Consider the following 26,334-nt stretch of genomic DNA (forward strand, 5'->3'; position numbering starts at 1 on the left):
AACCAGAGAGTTCTCCAGCCATTATATCATATCTCCTTAGCACAAACAACCAGGCCATGAACTTCTCTCTATGCTACCAAATTATTCCTGAGAGCCATGAAAAGATCCTAGGATAAATCTGATGAAGTTAATCCAAAATATCTAAAATGAAAATAAAATATATTCCCAATATTATTAGTGATCACAAACAACTAGAATTAAAGGAACTCCTGCAATTATGTTCATACATAATTGCTTACACAATATAATTTATATTAGAAAAAAGGCAAGAATGCCCATACATGGAAAAATCTAACCCAAAGACTGTGTAAGGAAACTAATCATGGTTGAAATTTTGAGATTTAAATGATGTTGTTAGTAGAGCTGTGCCTCTTACAGCATGTTATCAATTTAATGGATAATGGTGGTATGATCCTTGCCATGAGATATTGGCTAATATTTCATTTTATATTGATCATTATCAAAAGCTTAACTTTTTTTTTTTTTTTTTACATTCAATATGTTTTATTTCCATGGAATAATCGATAATTATTTGACCAAAGCAAGAATGTGCAGCAGTGAAAGCATTCCTTGTAAGTAGGGAAGATAGTAATTCATCATAGAAACCAGGTTATAATCCCAAATCTAACTCTAAATGTAAATAGAAATATATATAGATATAATAGAACTATAAAGAAAATAGTAAACAAAAAATAATAATAAAGAAAACTTTCTCCTATTATTGAATTTTGGGGTCTGTTTGCTTTTTATTCAGTACTGCTACTATAGTTTGTTTCTAGGTGTTGCGCTACTGGGAAAAAGCTCATTTGCTGATGTAGCATTTAATACTGTTATGGGCCACTGGTTATGAGTCATTAAGGATCTGAGGATTATGGTACTGTGGAAAAGGAATTCTTTAAAAACAACTAAAGGAAATAAGAAACATACTAGCTTGAAAATTATGTTAATCAACAAGACAAAAAATAGCCTTTTTATTCTCCCTGCTTTTACCAGAATGTACATTTAAAATTTGAGTATCTGACAAATATGGAAAATGTTAGCAACTACCCATAAAATCATCACTAAATTAACAAATAATGTCATTATCTCTTTCTCCTCTTAGTCTTGCTTCCCAGAAGAGGGAAAATATCCTTCATTCCTCATGGAGTCAAAAAGACCAGAAAAAAACATAGTGTGATATTTGGGACAATCAACTAAGTGAATTTACTTTAAAGCTGATGAGCACTCTGAATCCTGGCCTCTCAAGTCATGTATAAATGCTTTACCCTTTGAGTGCAGACATGGCGATAGGAGTGATTGTTTTGTGGCCATTATACCTACTCAGAGAATGCCTATCGAAACAAGTCTCATGTTAAGAAAAGCTATCATGTATTATGGATAGTATCACAGATTATGGATAGTTGTGTATTTTAACAGCAGTTGCTCATAAAATAAATACCACACTGCTGAAAACCATTAAGTCTGAGAATGTGGTTGGCATGTCCTAAAGCAAGGCTCAACTTTAAGGGCACAGGTTATTTTGTGTTGATGACAGGCATGCAGAGAATACAAATACAGCAGTGACTGGTATGGAAAAAGGGGAAGGGCTAGGGTTCAATTTTATGCGGTCCACTGTAGTTCCAGCACTGTATGTGTACATCATGTTTCTACTGCCAAAGAAATTAATGCCAGTTGCCGGGCATGAGCACACATTGATGTAGGACTTTGTGTCTACCTTGTGTTTCAGATGGTGCCCCTGGGTGGGACTTCAGCCTCAGTTCTAGCACACCCCAGTGCACTCACAGGAGCACCACATGACTCCAAATATAGACAGGAAAAAAAAAAATCACTGAAAGCAACCCATCCTGTGCACTAAATGTAGACACAACCATAGATGTCTTCCTGATTCGATTATAGGTGACTGATCTTTTTAAAGATCTGCCTTTTGTAATTAGGTATGAAAAGCAGCAATAAAGTATTAAAATCTTACTTTCTGATTCAACTCTTTGAAGTTGTTAACACATACATAAAAGGCAAAGCAGAGAAATCTATGTCAGAATGACAAAATGCTACACAAATTATTTTATTTCCTCTTTTCTTGTGTGTTTGTTTTTTCCACTTCAGGTTATTATCCATTATGGTTTGGACCTGGGACGTTCTCAGCTCCAGTGAAAACATTTTGAAGCAATAAGACCTCATACATGCTTGGTAAAGTAGAGACGCTTGAAATAAATGCTATAGATATGTATATTTTAGTGCCTGGGTTGAGGTTAATTTTGGTGCTGATAATAAGATCCCATTTCTGTGTTCCTCTTCCTTTTGGCTGGATGTCTCACTTCCAACTTATGCAAAGCTTTATCTAACTATTTAGAGAGCTGGTCCGATATTCACAGGGCAAACTGCCAGCAGACCATCCGCTGCATCCAGTACTGTGCCAAACATAACAAAAAGCAGGGTGTACAAATACGCTACTATAAGTAGTGGTCAAATGGATAAGCAATTGACTCTGGCAGTAGTGGCTCAGAGAGTGTTATTCTAAAGGAGATCATTCTCTGCCACTGGCAGTGACTTTCAAAAACAGAATAAGCTTGTATCCCTCTTCTGTTGCTTTTTCACAAATATTAAAGCAGATTATTTTTCTTGAGACATAATGGCAATATCTGTGATCTCTACATATTTGACTTTATTTTCAAAATTCTGTGACAATATATCAATATTTAATTGTAAAATGGACAAGTCAAACATATGCTATTACCAGAGATTATTATAATTTGCTATTACTTTCATGAGAATTTCTCAACAATAGCATTGCATTATGAAAAATTTGGGAGAGAGTCTCCCTTCCTATGCACATTAAAAAGTGCATAGGAACATGTGGTTTTATAGGTAATCACAATTAACTGGTAAGAGGAGAAATGTGATCATTTTAGTCTGTACTTTATAAAGCCACACAAAAAAAAACCAAAATAAATCCAGTGATTTATAAATCCTTGTGATACATTGAAGCAACCCGTCTTTTTAGAAGCTTTTTGGAGGGCCGTGAAAATATATTTTCAAAAGGGAGCTATTTTAGTATCTGAATAGGTAAAAGGAGAACCAAGAAACTTTAGTATCTTCCTGGAGAAGAGAGTGTGTCAATAATCTTAAACAGAAAAGATAGGTCAAAAAGAATGAAAGCTAAAAATTCACAATTAAATTTACCCAAAGGAGTTATCTTTGTTAAAGTCAATTAGAGCAATATTAAAGCAGAGAAAAGTATGAGACCAAGGAGAAATTAAGTGGTAGTGAGGTTGGATGATTAATTTTTTTTATTTAGGTTAGGGGAGACCAAAGCACATCTGACAGCAGTATTCCAGGTCAAAATGTGATTAATAACAAAGGGATGGCATGGGATGAGGAAGGGAAGCTAAAAGGAGGGGAAGCAAAGTAGGTGGGATCCGAGGGAGATATAAAGAGATAGGATGTGGGCTTTTTAAATAAGTCTCAGTGCAGAGTTACAGCTCTAATATTGCAGACAGGAGTGAAAAGATGAAACAGAGGGAAGAAGGAATGAAGGAGAAATGAAAAGCTGCTGAAAAAGCATAATGGTTCTCCATAGAAGAAATAGGAATTGGCTGTGTATTCACCCCCCACCCCCACCCCAACACACACTTTTTTTTTTTTTGGTCAGGAGTATTAATGTTCTGCTCTTCATTTTTTTACAATAACATCTTGGAAGCTTGCAAACAGCTTCCCATTCAAAGGATATTTTGTTCTTTACTCTTGACTAGCATTGATTTTTCCCCCTCTATTTCTTTTTTATTTTTTTCTCTCTTCAGGGCACAAGCCAGCACAGTTTTTGCTTATTCTATGCCAGCCTCATCAATGATGCAATTACATGCCATCAACACAGCTCCAGAACAAGGTTTGTTAGGAAAACTTGCCAGCCTAGAGAGCACAAATTATGTAGCTGTACAGCAATTGGGCACAAACATAATAGATCCATACATAAATCATGGCTATTGTTTGTTTGTTTTTCACTTTCTTGGCAACAACATAATGGTTAACAAATACTGAGTAGCAAGAGAATATTGTACCTGAGATTATAAAAATTTAAGGAGGACAAGATAGTCTATTTTTCACTGCAGACCTATTTTAAACTAATTTATGTATGGTCTTAAAATGTATAACACTTTGAAGAATTTAGTATTTAGTCCTTACCAAATGTTAGTCCCATTTCAACAGTTAAAAAAAAAAAAATCTGTGTAATGGAGTAAATTTGTTCTTTAAATGAAATAACCTATCAGTTATGTAAAGGCAGTGTACAAAAACCATAGCAAATGTGTGGAAGTATACAGCAAGATAGAGCTGTTCTCTGTTCTCAGAATAATCCATTCATTCAAGGTTAATAAGGAAATGACTGTCAACGATTTTAATGGTTCTCGTGATCATCTGCTACCACGGACATAGTGCCTGGCATATCAGCTCACATGTCATTTCTTGTGAAGTTATACTTAATCATTGGTGGGTTACTTGGTTTCCTCCTTTCTTTTCCTGGGGCTTGTAATTATTTGGGTAACACATGAATTCTTCACCGACAGTGATTGAAACACATGAAGTTACCACTGATATTTGAAGACAGTGAAGAAATAAGGAATTACTGAAAAACAGTATTCCAAAGCATAGGAGCAAAATAACTATTTCCTAGCTAAAAAACAGAGGAAAAGCAAAGTAATCACCTAAACAAAAGATCAGAGCAATCTTACTAGATTTTCTTTTGCCACATAAAACAAAGCGTGGGTATCACTACAATTGAATAAAAGATTCTAGACTTTAAAAAAAAAAAGCATAATGGCAGAACAACCTGTTTATCAGTTATAACACCATAACAACAGAATTTTTTTAACTCTATCATTGCAGTCACCTAGATTTTAGTGTATAAAGGAGTATGAAGAAATGGAAGAAGTTTAATCTTCTTGTACATCATCGATCCAAACTGACAGTGAGGCTTTTTTTTTTCTTTTTTTCTTTTTTTTTTTAAATATATATATGGTTAATAATCTCTTGAGTTTGTCTCTAAAGGCAAGAACAATGTGTTGACCAGTATAGTTCCTGGTCGCATTTAATATCAGAGAGATGTTATGGACAACTGCAAGTTTGCCAGTTTCTTACCCCTATCCAACATATCACAGAAACCTAGGAGACAGCTAAATGAAGAATTAAGTGTGTCACATGAGTCTAATAAAACGGTTTCAAGTTGGTGTTCCAGTGAATATTTATTATTTATGCAGAAAAAGAACAGTTTTGCCAGGGTAAATTGAGAAATGAGCCCCCAGCTCAGAATAACTAATATGGAATATGGTTTCAAATAACTTTTAAATCACTATACATATCTTTTTGTACCCATGATTCTCATTTTTCTTCTGGTGGTGGTTTTGTTATCTCATCTTAATAATTATATTTAAGTCCGGTTCTTTGACTGTCACATTGGTTTTCCTTGTCAAACTCCAAAACTGCTTCAGTTACTGAGCTAACGCCTTAAATTGCTACCTCTTTTAACTCTGACTTTCAGGTAAGTTAGTCCCTAGGGTCACAAGTTAGAAGTATTGGAACATATATTTCTGGGGAAGAGGAGAGAAATTAAATGACATTTGCCAGTCAGGAGACTTAGTTCTTATTGCATTGCAAGTCCCTAATGGTCAGCTACAATTTTAACCATTCCAATTTGTAAAATGCTGTGCAGTGTTCAATATGTTGAGTTTATTTCAGGAGAAAAAATTGAAGAAAATGTGCCTATCAACAGACTTTCTTCTGATTCCACTGTAAATGGCCAAGTTCCTGTTATCTATTTAACAACTGTTCATTTAAAGATGATTGCTATTTATGCATAGGCAATAAAATATGATAATTTTTACTAGGGGACAAATTTTAGAGGACAAATATATACATTAAAAAGTTTGCACTCAGATATTTTATTTTAGTATCAGGAGTTTATAGGTAAAGAACAGCATCTTGAAAGAGATGCCAGGTGGGGAATATATCTTCTCTATGGCATTCATGTAGTAAACAGTATTTTGTTAGCATCATAATCAAAGAGCATTTGACAAGAGAATATCATGGTCTCAGAATTATGCTTTTTGAAATGAGGCTTCAGCAATAAAATTGGTATTAGCATTAGAAGATGATTAACAGCTAAATGTCAGTCAATCCATGAGCAAACCCTTTAAATTAATATAGTTTGTCCTGAAAGCAGCCAAAAAAAAGGAAGCATGCCTTTATTGAAAATAAATATATTTGGAAGTATGAAGCTTTATGTGTCCTCCTCTCATTGCACAGCCTTGTGGAAGACTTAAAAACTCCTCCAACCTCCAATGCTCCACAGTCATCTGGAGTTGACTTCCTCAGTCTAAAGGTATCTGCACTTTCCACATCAGGTTTCTCGCACTGCATTTTATTTTCCCGTGTAGCAGAACTAAGACATTGTTTTCTGTGTCTGTTATTTGAAAGATAATGTATGCTCCATGAAATGAATTAAGCAAATAATTAGCTATTTATGTTTTTCTTTCCCTGCATGTTAGGAAGTTTCAAATTTCTTGTTCTTTGTCATCACATAGATCTTTGAAACACTGTTTGCTCATATATATATATATATATATGTATATGTATATATATATATATATAAATGACAGTATTTAATTTCATAGAGACATTTTATTCTAGGCAATTATCTAAGCCCTGCCATAGCTTGGTAGCAAGTAAAAATTGTTTCTGATAACTGTTCAATAACTTCCATGAAAGACTTTGGCACTTGCAAATTACTTCTCAAAGTTGAAATATTCACTATATTTTTTAAAAAGAAATTAAAAGACACATTTGGTTCCTATTTGTACCCTGGTTGTCAGGCTTATAAGCTAAAATATTACAGGACAAAATACTATTTCACCTCCAAGCCAAGTGGCAAGTAATATTGGAAGTTTGGTCTGACAGGGCTTACATTTTGTTTATGGTATAGACAAGTGGATCTGTTTAAAGCCTCTGTTCTTCTGACAATTGAAATTCAACAAAAGACTTCTTTGATCAGGGCTTTACAGGTATCTATATATAATCTTTGGAATGCATGAGCAAAAAGGCAAGATTTATTTGCATTGCTAAATCTCTCATTTTCAATTAAATACATGGCTTGAGCTATTTCTATGTCTTCTGTAAAGTTATTGCCTTATTAAAAAGAGAAGACTGTTTAAAAAACAGTCACCTACAGCTGCAGTTGAAAGAGTGGTGACAAATCAATGGGAATTAGTGGACTAGTACAAAATAAACAATGGATTTTCTACCAAGGTGACTTGCATAGCAAAGAGATCCATATTAAGTGCTCCTGACAAAAGGTCTTCCAATTGTTGGCAGCTGTGGTAGTGTATAAGCTTCTAAAGTAATAGTTTTTGGTTAAGTATATATAAATTTTAATTTTTCAATCAACTTAAAAGAGAGTTCCCCTTTCTTTAGTGAATTTGCTGTTTCAGAAACCTTTTTTTTATGATCAACATAATCTGATAGTGCCTCAGCCATTATTCTTTTTCACCTTTAGGATGAAGCACCTAAAGTGAACTAAGAAAAAAAAAAAAACCAACCTCAACATTTTTACTACAGAAAGTATAATAATGCTTTTAAAATATGAAAGGTATTTCTCTTGATAGTTGTTATCTGAAAATTAATACGACCATTCAGAGTGAAATCAAAACTTTCTGAAACCCCACTCTTCTGCCAACTAAAACTAGGTTTTGATCCATAATGTAGATCTTTTGATGTTTTTACACCAGTACCATCTTTCATTTCTGTGGTGTGAAAACACCTTGTTCTTCAGAAGAAGAAATCATTTCTGAGGGTGTGACAGCTAGCAACAGAAGGAGGAGAATAGCAGCTTTTCTTGATGTTTGGTTCTCTATACCCCTGTGAATGTGCAATCTTATTTCAGTATTACTTTATTGCTATGGTAACCTTTCTTCTTACTGTCTTATTATTCTGCTTGCAGGGCTAGATTCACAGTCATCTAGTCCATATTAGGCAGTCTGTGATATGTTGCATGGCCTATGTTGCCATTCTAGAAGAGCACTGATCTTCTGTAATCTTCGTGATCTATCTGCCCACTCTGTTAAATTATGTCCTGACATCTCACATCATGTCTATCTTAGTGAAGTAGTGTGGTGCCATAGCAGATTTGAAGAGCAAACAGTTCTGGTCCGCTCTCCTGTGCTGAAAAAACAAACAAACTAACAGTTGGAAGAAGCCTGTGCAGGTGTTGTCCTGAAAAACATCAAGTTTATTTTCATCCAAAAGAGATCTAGTTTGCACATACCAAAGCTACTTCACAATTAGAATAGCAGCACTGAAAGTGGGGAAAAAATCAGGCCATTCACTCAAAAAATGTGCTTCTGATCCAAACTAAAAGGACAATGAAAACATATAGATATCATAGAGAGTGCAGTGTGGTATTAGATACCTATGTCTAGGCCAATGAATCCTACTTACGATGACCTACATAGTTTCCAGGTGTGAAAGATGACTAAACTCTTATCTGTAAGTAATTTATATATTTGATAAATGCTGTAAGTGATGAAACTATAATAAAAAAATAGTGGCCAACACTGTCAACTACAGCAGCTGTATTTTTCTATGATGTTATTAAGCATATTTAATACATATCAGTGCACTCTTAGAATTAGGAAACCCTGTGATGCTGAAATGTCCAAGCCATTGGGTTACTCCTCTATGAACTGACTGGTAGCACTGAGGCAGCAACGAAGCTCATTCTTCATGTCAAAGTTGACTATGTTGATTTGTCACTTGTCATTTTAAACTTGATACGAACTGTGTCTTCTTCTCTTTTTCATCACAGATTCATAGCATTTGATGTTGATTAGGTAGAAAATTGGGGGCACTTTTGTGTACAAATAAATGTCACAGACAAACATCATTTTTATATCACTGCCCCAGGTAGTTGAACTCATTTTTTAACTGCCCCCTCCCTCAATATTTTAATAAAAGCTGAGACCTGCAGGTTTTTTTACTGCATGGAAACATTCATAATTGATTTTTCATGTTGAATGGAGAACTTTTTGACTATCTACAAGAAAGCTTGACAATTTCTCAGATGAGCTCTCTGTTCTTCAGGTTAATGTGGGATAGCTGAAATGTACTCTCTAATTGGTAAATGGATGGATTGCCTAGAGAGGTACTTCAGGCTACAGCAATAAGACAGGAGGGCTTTCATTATTTATGCATTATTTATGGCCATTCATTTGTTGGCAACATCGTGATCTGCCATTACCAGAGCTGCTGATTTAGGTACCCTGAAATGCCTAGACCTTTATGTCAGTGCCTTGAGTAGAAATGGCCTCCTGAAAGAAGAAGAAAAAGTAAAGTGGGTGAAATGCAAGACATTAAAAGCAAGAAAAACAAGGATATAATTATGAAATAATGGAGTAAACATTCTGAAATGAGTATGGAATTAAATAATTACGAATCTTTTAGAATTAATTTTATTTACCATATTGCTTTTCTACTAATAATGTTCTAAGTATCTTTGGCATCTTTTCACCACAAATACAGTTTGGGAAATATAGAAACACAACTTTTAAAGTCTATCTTGTCTCATACGCTGTCTTCTCTAGTGGTTTCAGATTTCAATGGAGTTTCCTATGTCCTATAATAGTATACTATACAAATATATTATGAACTGTATTTTGTTCTATTATGTCTGTTTCCATACTGTTCCCTGTGACTTGCATCACATTACTTGAGAAAAAATAAAGGGCAAAACCACTCCAAATTGTCTCAAACTGATACTTAGAGTCTTATTGAAAAGTAGTTTCATAAAGGCCACCTTAATAATATATAGGATAAGAATATGTTCTGTGTAAGAAAGGGCACCCCAGAAAATACATTGCTTCAGTGACATTGATTTTAATTCATTTAAATATTGAATTGAGCTGTCATGTTTGTGACTGACCAATAAACCCCTGTAATGGAAGAAGGTTCAGAGGAGATAGGCAAGGGCAAAGTGCCCATGAAGCTCAGCTAAGCCATGTAGTTGACCACAGCTGTTGCAGAACAACACGAAGTGGACCAGAAGGTGGTCTTTGTTTTACATAAATGGCTATGTCAGTTGAGTGGATCAACCAGTGGTGTAAATGTTTCTCCCGGAGCTCATCAAAAGAATGTGAATGTATCCCCGAGTTAGCCAGACCAACATGTAGTGGAGTGTATATGTGGCTCAGCACAATGCAGAGCAGAAAAACTGAGCAACTAACAAAACTTTGAAGGGAGCAATAGGCTCAAGCTGGTTTCAACCTACGTGTTCCTTCCCTGCGACAGAGGACACCCAGCATCATGATGGTGAGCATACTATAGAGACTGGCAATGGGAATCACATTTGTATTGTGATTCAACTGTATATTGCAACTGGTACATTTTGCTAAGCATAACTTCCACTTGTGTTGTGATCTCAGTATCAGAAATCAGAAACCCATGTAACATCAAACATCGTCAAATAAGTAAATTTGATATTAAACAATACATCCTCTATGTGTGGAATATCTAAAAGAACCTGGCCAGAGAGTGTTGGATTCCAACTACATTCCAGACCAAATTCCACAAAAATTTGAATTTCACAATACAGTTGGGATTTTCAAAAGTTAGTGACTCAAACTCCTTCTCAGCTGCCTCTCAGGTATATAGCCACAACAGTTTTTTAGCATTAAAAATCCCAGATAATTCAGGTGTAGGTACTAATAAGATTCATGCCTGAATTAATATGTGTGAGAGTTCTGCATGGTTTTGTAAATTATACTGAATGAACAGGGACAGATCAGAGGAATAGCATTCACATCCCTGAATTTTTGAGACTTAAATTCCCAAGGTACCATGAGATAGTTATCTTAAGAAGTTCATTAAGAGCTTCAAACTAGCTATCTAAAGTAAATGGTATGAATTTCCACCACCACTGTATCCAAAAAAATGCCAGTGAAATCTATTGTATTTCTCCTAATCTAAAATAATTCTCCAATCTGGAAGAAAAAGGAAAAATTAAGTGTGCTGCTGGTTCTTAGCTGGTGCAAACAATGTGGCATGTTTGACTTTAGTGAAGAAATTATTTCTAATATCTTGAAGCTGAATTGTCACTTTTTTTTCACAAGTGATCTGTTTTCACATGATTTCTTGTGCATAATTTTCCTTTTTAGTCTAGAGTTTTATTTTTAAAATGACTATAAAGATTTTGAGGGAAATCTTTTTAGTGAATTTAAGTTCACTTTTCTTTATTCTTATGTTACTCAGTTATGTTTGCTGTGATGTGCTCTTATGCGGGAATAATTCCTCAAGCATTTTCCCTGTTTCCAGCTTCCTCGTCCTTATAATGCAGAATTCATATAGGCTTCTGTTACCTTATTTCCAATCTTACCTTTTCAAACTATATATTCAACTTTAATGAAAAGCACTACCATTACACTTTATTTTTCCCTCTGCTGGGACACTGTTGATAAGTAGAGCACCGTTCTATGAGTGAAGAAATTATACTTGATGATATATAGAGAAATTGAAAGTGAAAGCAACAAATACTACTGAGAAAAAGGGAAAATAGCAAATTTCCTTATTTGCAAATAGATGAAGGGTGATTTTTTTTTCCTTCTCTTTGAAGTGCTTGATATAGTAAAAAACTGATTGTAGAACACCTTGGACCTCTGATGAACGTTGCCCACATAAATAAATAATATTAGTAAATATACGAAATTAGTAAATATATGAAATGATTAAAATAATAAATGTAAGACAAATATTCTGATAAATTGAAAGATGCTGCTGATACTAAAGAATTATGGTTTAGCCTGTAAATAAAAGCAGCTTGCTTGTCTCAGCTGATTTCTTTTTGGAAACAGTCCTTTATGAGGGTGGCATACTGCATAAATCTTATATATTTTAGCACAACTGTCTTCTAGAAATTGAATCATTCTCTGAGGGAATGCTGGTCTGTCTAGGTCATTGTAAGAGTGGATTAGCTGAACAGTTCTGGGAATTCCATATTTTTTCCACTTATGGAGCTTATCTCTGGATTAACAGACTTTTCTGGTACTATTATTCCCTTGTCACTTAAAATTACTAATTTTATAACAAAACATGTAAAAAGTAAATTATGGAAAAAAATCAGAAAGAAACTATTTAAGGTTTTAAAGTTAGCACAAGTTACACTCTGTAGTTGTACTTCTTAAAAGAGAGAAAGGAAAAATTAACCCTTTCAGTCTATATGATATTCAAACTATTATACACTCATTGTCAGATCAAGGACAATGTTATAAAATTTAGAAAATTGTATTCTGAAATGGCCTTTTCAGACTGTTGGTTAACACTGCAGAAACTTTCTATAAAACTTTTGTATGCTTGCCAGTTTAAAGACAAGATCCTAGTCAAAATTATACTAAACTCATTTGACTAGTGCTTTTGAGATGAGAACATGCAACAAGATTAAGAACAAACATGCTTATGAATCAATTTAGCATTCATTCTGTGTTTCTCCTTTAAATATTGAATTTCAATCACATTTTATTCAGAAAGTCTACAGAAAAATATTTTTGTCTTTGTAGTCAGAAGAGAGATAGTCCTCTACTCTAATGATACATCAGGTTATGATTTCTCTTCCATACTGTCAAAATAACATACTGGCACTTAGCTTGTTGGTGCACAGGCCATGAGAGGCAGAGGTACAGGAAGGTTCCATGAATGACTATTTATTTTGCGTGTAATTAGTTGGTCTGGGCCACTTCCTTCTTCATCACAGATTTCATTTTATTTAAAAAGATGGCTAGGCTATATCCATGTTTATTGTGACTTGTTACAAACTTCCTTTATTGTTGAGTCTTTACTATCTAAAACTATGTCTATATTAACAAACTAAGCAGTATACAGAGCATTTCTGTCCCAAGGCCGATTGTTGGGTTACAACCTGTGCCAACACATCAAAACTCTCCCCTCCTCAGTAGCACAGTCCCATCAGATCTATTTAGTGGAAACAGTTCCTGACATACAATATCCCCAAACCATTGTCTCCAAGCATTGTCTGGGAGAATGATAAGTTGGTCTGAGCCAATATTAAAAATAATAAAAGAAATGTATGGTTGTGTGCTAGTAATTAAAGCTGAGCCTGGTCCTAATTAGTTTACTAATTTACCTAAATCCAATAAAGTCACTCCAGACAGAATCACCTCTACCATGTGCACAGTGAAACTCAAGTAGCCATCCACAGGATGGCTCCATCACCCTGTGAACTTTTGTCAACTGTGTTGGTTTACCATGCAGGCTGAGTAGAACAGAATTCAAAATTAACTAACAATTAACCCATAATTAGCTGGGATCTGTCATTGCTTTTTTTGATAATGACCTTCTATTAAGTTTAACCATAAAGCAAGATTTTGTTCATCAGGATAAACTGTGACTTTAAAGATATTAATTTTTAATAAAATTTTCCTTTTCCTCATTACATATTTCCATGTAACAATTTCTTAAATACTGTGTCTGAGCAAGAAACAATTATATCTGCAGTGGTGAATGTGAAAAACTGCCAAAACTATTTATATGAAAATAACCTTAAAGATTATAGGAGCAGTGGTTTAGTTAAACTCTATATGCTTAATACTTAGGAGAATATTAAGATTTAATATCCCAACCATTGCATTTGAGACTACTAATCTAAATTAAGAGATATGACATAAAAATTAAAAGTAGACTCAACCTATAATCATCTCTGATGACACTGTGAAAATATTTGTATATATTGTGAATATATATAATTTAGAATGGTATAATCCTGTTTTCTATAGGCTTTCCTTTTTTATTTACCCTAAAGCATAATATAGTGATGATGAGAAAAGGACATATTTTCTGAGATACGCCTTCCACTTCTACATACAATTTGTCCTATAGAAAAACATAGTACTAATGAAGAAGGAAGATGGAGTAAATTGTCATTCACTGAATGTTCAGAATAGACTATATCTTCTTTTCCCACAGAACAGGACAAAATTATTAGCTCCTTCTCGTCTTCCACAGAATTTTAGTGCAACTGGTTCTTTCAGTTTTTAGAATTCTCTGAGGGATTTTTACAATATCAAGCTTTCTCTTTATGTACATCTGCATGCATTTACACCTGGTGTCTCAGCTTAATTTATAATTTCCCAGTGCTGTTTCCTTGATTTTATCATTCCCTTTGTACATGACTTGCAATTGTAACTATGGAGAAAAAAAGAAAAAAAAGTCTTGAGAAAAGAGAAACCAGAATGACTAGAAGGAAAAAGTGTAACAAAAATCTAGTGTATAAATAATGCACAAAATAATGAATACAAAATATTAGTGAAACTGTGAAAGAGTAAAATCTAAAAGAGTCAATCAACCTCCTTATAAATTTAAGATACCCAGAAGCAAAACAGGAGAAATAAACTGTAGCAATGCCAGAATTCAATAGGGTTATGCTTCCAAGAAGAAAAGAGAGAGGATACAGATTTATTCTTCTTCCAGCATATTGGTAGAAAACAAGTTTAAGGAAAAAAATGAGACCTTACAAATGTTGATAGCTTTGAATAAAACAAGGAAAAGTGATTAGGAATGCAATTATGAACAAAGTCCAAAGTTCAACCCATTCACCCAGGTTGTTGTGGTGCAAAAGTAAAATTATTAATACATCACTTTTTTTCCTGCAGCAGCAAACTTTTGGACACAGTTTTGGGAAGTAAAGTATTGAGTATTGAGCAGCGCAGTGAAGGCCAAATGGTAACTAGCATATGATTGTTTACCAGAAACCACAGCAATGTGGGCTGTACTAACCCAGGGTGTGTTCAGAAAGAGATTAGGCTTTAAATATCCAAGGTGTAATAAGTACCCTAACCAATAAAGTCAGTGGGAGACTTGCCATGGACTTTATGGTTCATTAATACAAGGCCTTGGTAAAGGGCAGGATCATTAAGCTGTAACACCCACAAAAGCCTATTTAACTAAAGGCCATCCTTTATTCCCAGTGCTGTACAGTTCCTCACCTCAAGAGACCCACTATTCAACTCAGTAATTATATATTACTTTAAATAATGGGTTTGCAATCAGCTCATGTAAATAGCTGAAAAGAGTAAATACTAATAGAAATAACTTGATTGATGTGAATCACGTAGCACCATTTTTAAGACTATTTATCAGATCATAAGTGTAAAAAATTCAGGCTTAAAGAAAAAAAGTAGGAACCAGAAAGAAGATAAAAACTCACTTTGTTGTTGTTAAAACAAATATTCTATGTTAAAAAGGAGCTTTCGTGTTAAAGAAGGAAAATCATACGCAATGCTAAATGTTGATGTACCAACTGTTGTACAATGTGATAATATTGTACAATGTGATAATGAGACTTTGCAACTATTTCAGTGATATAAGAACCATTTGTTTAGCTCCAGGTCACTGCTTTACCAGGCAATTTTTGAAAGAAGGCCTTAAAATCTAATTCTGAAGAGACTGGTACTTAAATGATACTACAGAAACAATTGCGTGTATGCTCAAAAACTGATATTAGGCAAACATACGCAGGTACCAGCTTTGCACAAGGTATTATATACATACATCTGTTAAACATGTCTCTGTAATGTTTTTCTAGCTATAATAATTTGCACTGCAATGTGAACATCTTATCTGTTGGGTTTTTTTGCATTAGAATAATGAACAGTGATGCCTAGAATAAAAATAATGTCTGTTCAATCATCCAGTATTTCCATAGTATTTAGTTCTTTTGACTAGCAGCATATTTAATCTGTATACAATCTTTATGGATATATACACCTTCATTATTATCCTTCTAACCTCCTTGGGTCAAGGAGCCTTCCATCTTAAATAATCAAATAGAAAATAAATGCAGATGCAATATAATATTATTATGGGTGTTAGCAAAAAATATTTTATGCTTAAACTAAGTAAGCATTATTTAATAGAATAAAGGAAAGTATACTTTAAATATAAGGTGTAGCATAAGTAAAGTAAGTATAAGTATAAAGTAAATACAGGTATAAATACTTTTAAACAATTAGTTGCTTAATAATGCATTGTTACATTAATTTAAAGTAATGTAATTAAAATGATATATAGGCAGTCACTATAATTGCCATTCCACTGAGAGAAAGATTAGAAATGGGAAAAGATCTATTAGGTCACCTAGAATGTCCCTTCCCTAAATTATAGCCTGAGTATTTTGTTCAGCCTGTCTTTAAATGACTCAATTGTTGTAAAATTTCTCTGCTTCTCTAGAGAATTCATTTCATTGTTCAACCGACTAATAGAACTTACTAGTCTTGAAGGCTTTATCTTAATATTCATTTTTTTCACTGTTCATTTTTATCCCATTTACCTAATTATGCCCGCAGGATCCACTTTGAGAATGCATCCACTTTCTAAAAGCATGTATTTTAAATATTTACAGACAACTTCTTATCCATATCCCTCACTATGACCTCCTCATTCCTCTTACTCCAGTCAAGTTTGCAATGTGTTTATTTAAGACCAGGCATTCAAAAAAACAATGTCCATAGAAAGGTCATACTGAGGGTAATGACAGCAAAGTACTTGCTCAAATGACTTCCAATTTATAAAAAATAAAGATCTAGCCAAATGGTGCAAAAGCGATAAAGAGTTTACCTTTGAATGTTGTTGCTATAAATGAATTCACTCAGTTATATTATTCCTTTCTCAATATATGAAAAACAATTTACATGGCTTTACTTTTAGAGGTCAGTTCAATTGCTTCAGCATAGAAATATTGTATTATTTGAGATGACCTCCGTTATCTTCATCTATCAGTCAGTCCTAACAGGCTCAATACTTGTCAATACTTCATATCTACTAGCCACCAAGTCCTAAGCTGTCAATACTTCATATCTACCAGCCACAATGGACCAAGATATTGTAGAGCTTCTCATGGTATTCAGCACCTATGCATAGATGACCAAATTGAGGTTAGTGACTGTAGATATGATTTTCGAGTACTGAAATGAATTCAAGTTTAGAATATCAGACACTGTTAAAAGTCAGTGCTGTCAGATCTGTTTGTTTAGGTGTTTAAACAGAGATGTAACAATATCTTAATATTAGATTCCTTAAAAAAGCCTTTAGGTTTTTTGTTGTTGTTGTTGTTGTTGTTGTTGTTTTTAATGCTTCCCTCGGGGCTGTATTCCATTTCTTCCATTTCTCTCTGTGTCATTTCTACTCTCAGAAAATAATTTTTGTGTTGGTAAATAGTTGTTGTCAAATTGTTCATATAATGGTAATCTTAGAAGATCAGAAGGCAGATGAAATTTCAAAGGCACCATAAAGTTCTGTGAACACAGTTTCCAACAACAGCTTGCACTTTTGGAGTTTGAACATCTACCTAGATATCTTATTCATTTCCCACAACTGCACTGATGTCAAAGCAGAAAATAGGTATGTCTACATACAACTTACGCATCTGAAACACTTGGTAGGGAAATGCTTACAGGATTTTTCCTCCTCCCATCAGTCTTGATAGGAAAATCCATTGAACTGAATGTAAGCAGAAGTAAGACATATTATCTTAATTCAAAATCCATTGAAGTCAATAGATGTTGATAGGATTTGGATTAGGAATAAAGGTAGAAATAGGTTCTAATGAAAACACTAGAAGTATAACTCATTAACTGTGACCATTAGATTGACCTCAGACATTGGATACAATTTTAATGCATATTTATCTCTGCAGTCTTGAGATTAAATAGAATAGCTCTATTTAACATGCTCAAAACTATATGCAATATGTTATCTGCAGTATAAATTATTACACTAATACTTCAAGATACTGTACTATTGTCACAACAGGACAATTCCAATAAGGAAAGTAAATACACAATGTATTTGATGTATATATATTTATATACAAAGGTAAAATCCTTACAGAACTGGAAGAAGAAAATAAGTAAATAATGAGCAACAACTAATCTATTTTTGCATTTAACTTAGGTGTTACAGCCATCTATGGATCCAGACCTCATAAAGTGCCCAAATTTCCTATTTTACAGAGGAGGTGAAAATGTCTTGAAAGTCTCCCAAGAGAGACCCTGTCCACCCAGTTCAGTAACCTATCTTTAATTAGCATGTAAGAAAGAGAGATCTAGTCATCCTAAGTTTTAGACGGACCACCTTACCATCTGAAAGTACCTCTCTGTCCACTGACTTTAAGTGAAAGCTGGACAAATAAGCTCTTAACTTGAATGATAGTCTTTAAATTGCAAGTATAGAACATTCAGAGCTATACCATTATTAGATTCAGACTCAAAATATTTTGAGATTTTTTTTCTGGAAATATCTTGAAGTGTTACTTCTGGATCATTGTTCTGAGACACATTATTGATGACGAACATCATTTTGACCTAGACAGTAATTTGCTATCCTACATGGGTTTTTAATATGGAAACACAAATTATGCCAAAGAAAAGCAATGATTTGTTTGAAATTTTAAATGTATTTTCTTAATCTTTGGTCATATCATTTGTTTTTATTTATTTGCTGCAAATAACAGTAAATATTTTTACTCAGAGGCATTTCTGAATGTTTAATAAATACAAGAAAATCATGAGTTATCAGGCACTTTTTACACAAAAGTTGCATTGAGTGCATTAATTTTGAATAATTATAGATGCAGCTCTGATCTGCACAATAGAATGAAAAGTAAAAGCCAGCACATGGGTGGGATAATGCAGTTCAAATGAATGCTGTTGCATGTCTTCACAAACACTAATAAAAGTTTAAGGTAAAAAAAAAACACAAAACAAAACTCAGAACAGAGCAAGTAGGAATCAGAAGACAAAATGCTGTCGGAAAAAGAAAAAGAAAACAACCCATATGCAATAAAACTACCTCATTTTATTACTCCCTTGACCTTCTGGTAAAACAGAGGCTTTTTTCTCCAACTGTTACTACTGCAAGAAAAACTTGGGTTACAAATTAGTCCCCACATATTATCTGGGGACTTAATCTGGCATCTGTTATAACTACTGCACCCCTGTGGTGACACATAAATAATAATTACACGCACCTTCTTTAACAAAGCCCCTGTTTTCCTTTGCTGTATAGTTTGACATGTATTTCACTTGAAGTTAATTTCTATAGTCACACAGCCAACCCATTCTCTTTATGTGACTACACCATGTGATATGCTTCCACCAGTAATTATTTTATTTTATGATTCCACAGCATAATCACATATTTTGCAGGATTGAGTTCAATCTGTGCCTTTAGTTAGTGTCCATTTTATTGAACTATTGACTTTGATGGCTTTACCATTGTTAAATTCCATCTCTCCAGGTTCCATCAGCATTTTTTGATGCCAGCATGTAATTTGGGATTTGGCCTTTTGTTTCTAATATATTTGTAATTGATTGTACTACATTTGCTTGTTTATAAGTATACTTAATGGAGATGTACCTCTCCTATTTTGGAATAGTCACAGACATTTAAATAAAGTCATTGTCTTGTTATGCAAGTTGCATACTGATGTGACTCAGATTTATACTTCATCATTAAGACCAACATTAATTCTGCTGTTGCAGAAATGGGTCTTGTTTACTGCACATAAAACGATGTACACAACTTTTTTCCAATGCAAATACAGATTTTCAAGAATTGGTATTACTGGACTCTCAAAATTTAAAAGTATTTTTTTACTGTACACAGTATTTTTTACTGTAACAGTAACTTTTTTTTTTTAATCTGAAAGCCATAAATTCCATGATCAAAAAGCTCGACAGAAGACGGAAATCTTTTCATCGCATTCAAAACTTGGGTATTACTGTATCAGTGTTTCCCTTTCCAATTTGCCTAATAATGATTTTTCCACTATTTTCCCTAACATTTAGCATCCAGCACAGCTCACTTGTGTTTTTCTTGCCTTGAGAATCAGCTACTGAAATATTCTGTTGGCTGATTTGCTTGACAAATCCTTTTAGCTGAACTTTAGTGTGCATAGGAAACAGCTGTTCTACTACTGACAATTACTTTAAAAAAAAAAGTAATCCACAAATCATTATACTGCTTGCTCTTAGTCCTTTGCTGACAATAGTACTTGTTAAAGTGAAAATCTCAAGATGCTGCATGAGATCTTTTAGAGAAGTGTATAAACAAAAACTGTACACCCGCATTTCAAACACACTTTAGTACACGATGCATTATGGCAATGCCATTGTTGTACCATTCAACCACATGTTACTGAATGATTTTCCCATGATCTGCTTTTAATGGTCTATTTAACTATAAATAAACTATTTCAACACACATGTAACATGAACTGTTACAGAATTAGTTTTCTATTCACAGATCTATCTGCATATGAATGTTGAAAATCAGACCACAATACTTTTCAACTCAAATGCATCGACTTTGTGCTAAATCTTGTTATCAGTATTCTTATCAAGACTCAATATGGAGAAAACTGATAGAAAGCTCTCTGTATTATCTTAAAACTAAAAAGAACGGAATTCTGTTCATTGTTTTAATGTTATATGACAATTACAGTTTCATGATGCACTGTTTTTTCTTACTTATTAATGTTATTAGATTTATGCTTGAAATGAGTAAAAATTGCTATCTCTTAGCTTTCAGTTTCTTCATCCAGTTCATAAGATGAATGCACAAACACAAGCATGCATGCCTCACACAAATACAAGAAATACTGACACGCTTATGACTAGTGGACATCAAATTTAAATTTTGCAGATAGCCATAATCTTAAATTGTCCGTACACCCATTAAAATGTCAGTTCAAAAAGATTCTAAAAGATCTCCAAATAAAAAATGCTTTTCCTTCCCTAAAAACATTAATCTTCTCATTTATTTTCTATCCCTCAGCACCTTTTTATCCTTGTTATTTCCAATGAGGACTTCTGAGTTGTCCTTTTATCTTCAAAAAAAAATCACCACCCTTCCCCCAAAACTCAAGACTACAGCTTGTCTGTCAAGGCAGAGGTTTATTTACCAAAATAGATATGAGATCTGAGCAGCCAATACCATTATTACCCAAATAATTAGCCTATTGATTAGCCGCTCTCTAGATCAGATGACTAGTATGTCCTTGCTACTCAGGGTCACAGAAATCCTCCCTTTCAAGTTTCTTCTTTATTCAGTTCAATGAATCCAAAGATCTTAGAATGTGCTTCTTTATTTATAACCCTTATTACGTGGATTTATGTGCTGATCTCCTTTACTGATCTATTAATCCTGTTTTTAGATTTTTTTTAAATATGATTAGCAATCTGATCATGTAAATAAGCAACACAAGAAAAAGTCAATATAAAATACTGTGTTTTACACTCTAGCCAACCAAACCCTTTCCCATTTATTGTTTGTGTAATTTTTCTGCAAGCTTATTTAGCATCAAATTTCCAACTGCTATGACAGGTATTTAGGCCAGTAAGACCAAGGTTTGAGTCTGGATGCTACTCTGATTAAAACTTCAAACAGTTTAGTTTCTAACACTACCTACTATAAAGTAAAACTCAGACTGTAACTAAACTTCTCTGCATGTCACAATTCAAAGAGAGCATCAGACCACTTCCCTGACAGTTTCAAGTAAAATTGCTTAATCTGGTCTCCCATTACAAGAAATTATTACCTACTTTCAGTTTCTACAACCAAGGGATCTATGAGAGGCCTACAATAGTCAGTCATCAGACTGAAATAAAAGACCTATTTGATCTTATCAACACCATCCTGAAAGCTGTCTTTACCCAAACACCTATTTTTTTTTCTGAAGACTATTAAAGGCTTCTTCCACAGATTGCATATAGGGACCACTTCTATGCAATACTAAGATGCCTTGATAGCATATTTATTAGCCGTCAAGGCATAAATATTTCTTAAAGAAACAGTCAAGCTGATCTCTCAGCCCTAGGGGGGTAAAGAAGTCCTTCCAGAAAAAAGCCTGGGAACTTCTGAGTACAAAAAAATGAACTTAAAATAGATTTGTCTTATAGTCGATTACTCATTCACTTTTGCCCTCTCCCTAACCTGTGTTTCAAACTGCCTCTGCATCTTTCTCTGCCCAAGGAGATAATTATCCTATCTCTAATTTCTCTCTTTCTCTATGTCTTGCTTTCCTCTCTTGTCTTCTCATCTCTTCTCCACACAAACTATCTTTACTTTCAGAGATTGTCTGATACATATCTAAATAAACTCTGAGCTATTGTTCTCACCTTGTATTTCACTTTTAAATTTACTGCCTCTATTTCAGACCTTAAGAAAGGCTTGAATGCCCAAAAGTTTGGTTGATTTTTTTTTCAGTCATGCCAGTCAGTCCAACAAAGAAATATTACCTCTAATGACAGATTTTCTCTCCTGCCAATAAAAATAATTGCATTTAAAAATAATTAGCACAAGAAAAAATATATTGTTATATTATAATTTATATATATATATTATAAAAATAAGTAGCCCAAGAAGCACATGGACACTGCAATTAAGTGATAGACTCAGACATATACCCAAGGTCAATAACAAGCTGTTCTGTTGCTCTCTCAGAGACAATAGTTGAACATGCACAAAGTCAGGCTTCTAGGTATATCAGCCAACACATAAAGAGAGATGGCATTTTTGGAGTTCTAAGTGCCAACCAACTGCCAATAAAATATTTTGGCTTATAAACTTTTATTACAAAGCCCCCAAGGGATTGCTAAATTATTTAAATGAGGACTCTGAAAATTCTGCTGTATTTAATATCCAGAAGTAGAACCTTCATAAATTCTTATTAGGTAAAATTTAAATGCAGAGTAACTAATGAACCTCACACACTTTTATTTTGTTTTATTTTGCTTTCTTTTTATGTAATTCTGTTTCCACTGCATTTCTTACCAATTTTATTTGTCTCAATTGTATCACATCTACAGTTTATATCTTGGTTTCAGACTCACTTAAACCAGTAGAACCATACTGGTAAACTGGCTGTCTCCCATGAATTCAGCAGGAATAATAAATGAGTAGTAGTATACATATCTGTGACATTTCTGCTTAATATATATCTGTACTGAAAAAGATTATCATGTTTCGATGATGAATAAGGTAAGATGTCACTTAACTACCTCATTAAACCACTCAAAACACTGCATTTGACTTGAGAAGGAAGACTGTATGAAATTTAACACTGGATCCCAGCAATGCTTTAATGATTAAGATACGTGTATTTATTTTCCAGAAATTGAACTTAAATTGTCATTCTCCTTCCAAAGAGACGTATAGTCTCAAAAATAATAATCTAAAATTCAAATCTTTTGCAAGACTGATATTATTTTTTTATATATATATATATCTTTTTTTTACTGACAACCAACTTTTTTCAATTTAAACAAATCAGCTGTTTGAGACAAACACTAATAATGAGCTACACTGGATACTGAGTTTTCATCTGAATTTCTACCTACTATCTAGGTAATTTTATATTCTGAGTCATGGTAAAACTACACAGAGAGGTTTCCACATTTTCTTCAAAATACTCAGGTAATTATGCATGTTTATTAGCTCAGTTCTGCTACAAGTTAGCAATCATGCAACATTAGTATGTAATGCCAAATTATTGGCTTATTAAGCTCTTGTTAATGTCACCGGTGATTCTCTACACATACAGACCGTGTGTGTGTGTGTGTGTGTGTGTGTGTTTTAGTGGCAGGGACATGAAAAAAGGGGCTTATATTTGAGAAATCAAATTCCAGTCAAATTTAACATAAAAAAAAAAATCACTTTCTTCTTAGAAAGAGGTTTTCCTGAAGAGGTGGTAGAGTCTCCGTTACTGGAGGTCTGGAGGAACAGCTCAGGCAAAGATCTTGGAATTATATGTTTATAATAGAATGGATTGGAGAGTTCAAAAATTAAATAGAATAATAGAATGGATTACAAGAGTTCAAAATTTAAATGAGATTTCAAAACGGTTTGTGCCGAAATTCAAAATTACAGTCCTTGAGCTCCAGATTCAGACTCCATCAGACAATACTTATGCTAAATAAACACTATTTCTAAACTCTCCTAATGCCTTGAGTTGAACTTCTGCAGATGCCATAGTTCTTTCTGTAATAGGCCCAGATAACTCTTAAATTCCCTTGGAATCTAGGTGCTATTTTGCCTGTTCTTCACCTAGATCATAAAGGCATGTCATAAAGGCAAATATCCCAAGGAGTGATCATGTCCTCTGGCAAAACAGTGCAGTGTGAAATGGTCATGCTCAAATGTCATCGCTCCTAATAAAGATTTTACAGCCATACTCGATTCTCAAACATACTTTTTTTTTTTTTTTAAATATGTATATATGGAGGGTGGGGAAGGAGGAGTACAGTTACAAAAGCCAGAAAAATGTGACAGTGGTGTTTTAGATAAGACACTTAGGACATGCGTCACATGTCTTTAGGCCTTGGCATGACGGAATGTAAACATATTGGAAGCCTACTGAGACAATACTAAAATACTTCATAGGGTAAACTTGAATCTTTTTACCCACCTTGCCTGTAAGCACTCTCTGAAGTGAACTTCACCCTAGACCAGTACCTGTTTTTTTTCTTGGAGAGAACTAAGAAATTCAGCCCAAAGTACAGCCCAGCAGTCAAGTGACTTAAATACAGTATGTCAAGGGACAAGCAAATGACAGGCAAAGGGATACTGCATATTTCATATGTCTCTGCACGTACCAAAATGAAAAGTGTTCAAGAGTTAAGGTGATCAAACTAATAAAGCAGTCTATTTGTTAATTGTATGTTTTTCTCCATACCTTTCTCGACATGAATGAAGAAACATTCAAACATTACATTTTTGAGTGTTTGCATGAAGATATTTCTGGAATATGCTTGACAGTTACTCCAAAAGGTCAGCAGCTTTGCAAATTTGAGAGAAAGACACAAGGCAGTTAACTGGTAATCAATGAAAGGCCATGTCTTCTCTGATCTAGATTAGGTGCTTCATCAAAAGAAAAAAAAAATCAAAGTATCATCAATGAAGTTATTGACAGTAAGCTTGCATGTGACTTGTTTACATTATTTATATTGACATCAAGTCAATGGGAAAAAAATCTCTAGATAAGAAAATTAATTGGGTATCATGCATGGAGAAGCGAAATTGTTAGTTTTGCATTTAGAAGCCAAAAGGCTAAATTTGGAATTGATGTACAAATTTGCATTAAGGCATCTTCTCTTTTATTACTTCAGATTGTCCCCACCCCCTATTCAAAACCCGTGGAAAAAAAAATATACCCATCCTCTCCAGGCTAAACAGATTCTAAATTTGCCATTTACATTGCAAGAGGGAGAAATGCTGAAAAGGGCTAGCTCACTTCACAGATCCTTACCCATTCTTACCCTTCAATGTTTAAATTACACCAGTTTAGAATCACTTCAACACTGATAGAATAAAAGCTCTGTCTTTAAGATAATTTGAAGATAACGTAAACTAAATTGGAATAATGGGATCAGATCTTGGTAATAATCAAGCTTCTTACAATGTCTCAGAATATGGAGGTTCATTTACAGTTCTTTTAAACAAGCAAAATACTATGGTTAAATTCACATTTTTTTTAATCACTCTTAAATGCCAGTATTAAATAGAAATTATTTTAATATTTTAATAACATTCCACATATAGCATCAGTTGTCTTCCAAAACTTCCATTGTTTAATAGATTTTTCCACAGTTTTAATAAGACTGTTTTGTGACTAGTTTATAATTAAGATTGATGTATGTAGACTAAGAAAATCTACAGCAGGAGGAACACTCTTTCAACACTGGAGTTTCTAGTATATAGTACTGTATAGTATAACTACATATCAGCCCTAAGAAAGCAGATTCATAAAAACTATAAAAGAGCAGACTTGTAAATAGTAAGGATTGCCATGTAGTTTAACATGCTGTCCAATGTAGGACATTGAACATACCCCAATAATTTTGGAAATGAAGGCACTATACTGTCTCCCCTTTCCTACTCAACTTCTACTACATCATTACATAGATATTGTTCTACTTCTTTATATTGCTGGGGAACTTCACATTTTAATTTATTCTTATTTTTTGGATCACTAAGAGAGACATTTCCAAAGAATTATTAAACAGTAGTACATATTATGATTCATATAAAATATTCATCCTTCAAAAAAATTTATATTTTGTTATTCCATTTCAGGTATCTGAACTCATATTTTACAGGAATAAAAAAAAAAGAGAGAGAGAGAGAGAATGTAAAAAGACTGGCAGTAAAGCCATTTCCTTTCCTTTTGTCATTCACTGCCCTTTACCTTCCCACTCCAAGGCAGTACAAGACTGGGGAGAGGTAATAAATTCA

Source organism: Apteryx mantelli, chromosome 1, assembly GCF_036417845.1.
Source record: "Apteryx mantelli isolate bAptMan1 chromosome 1, bAptMan1.hap1, whole genome shotgun sequence".
NCBI lineage: Eukaryota > Metazoa > Chordata > Aves > Apterygiformes > Apterygidae > Apteryx > Apteryx mantelli.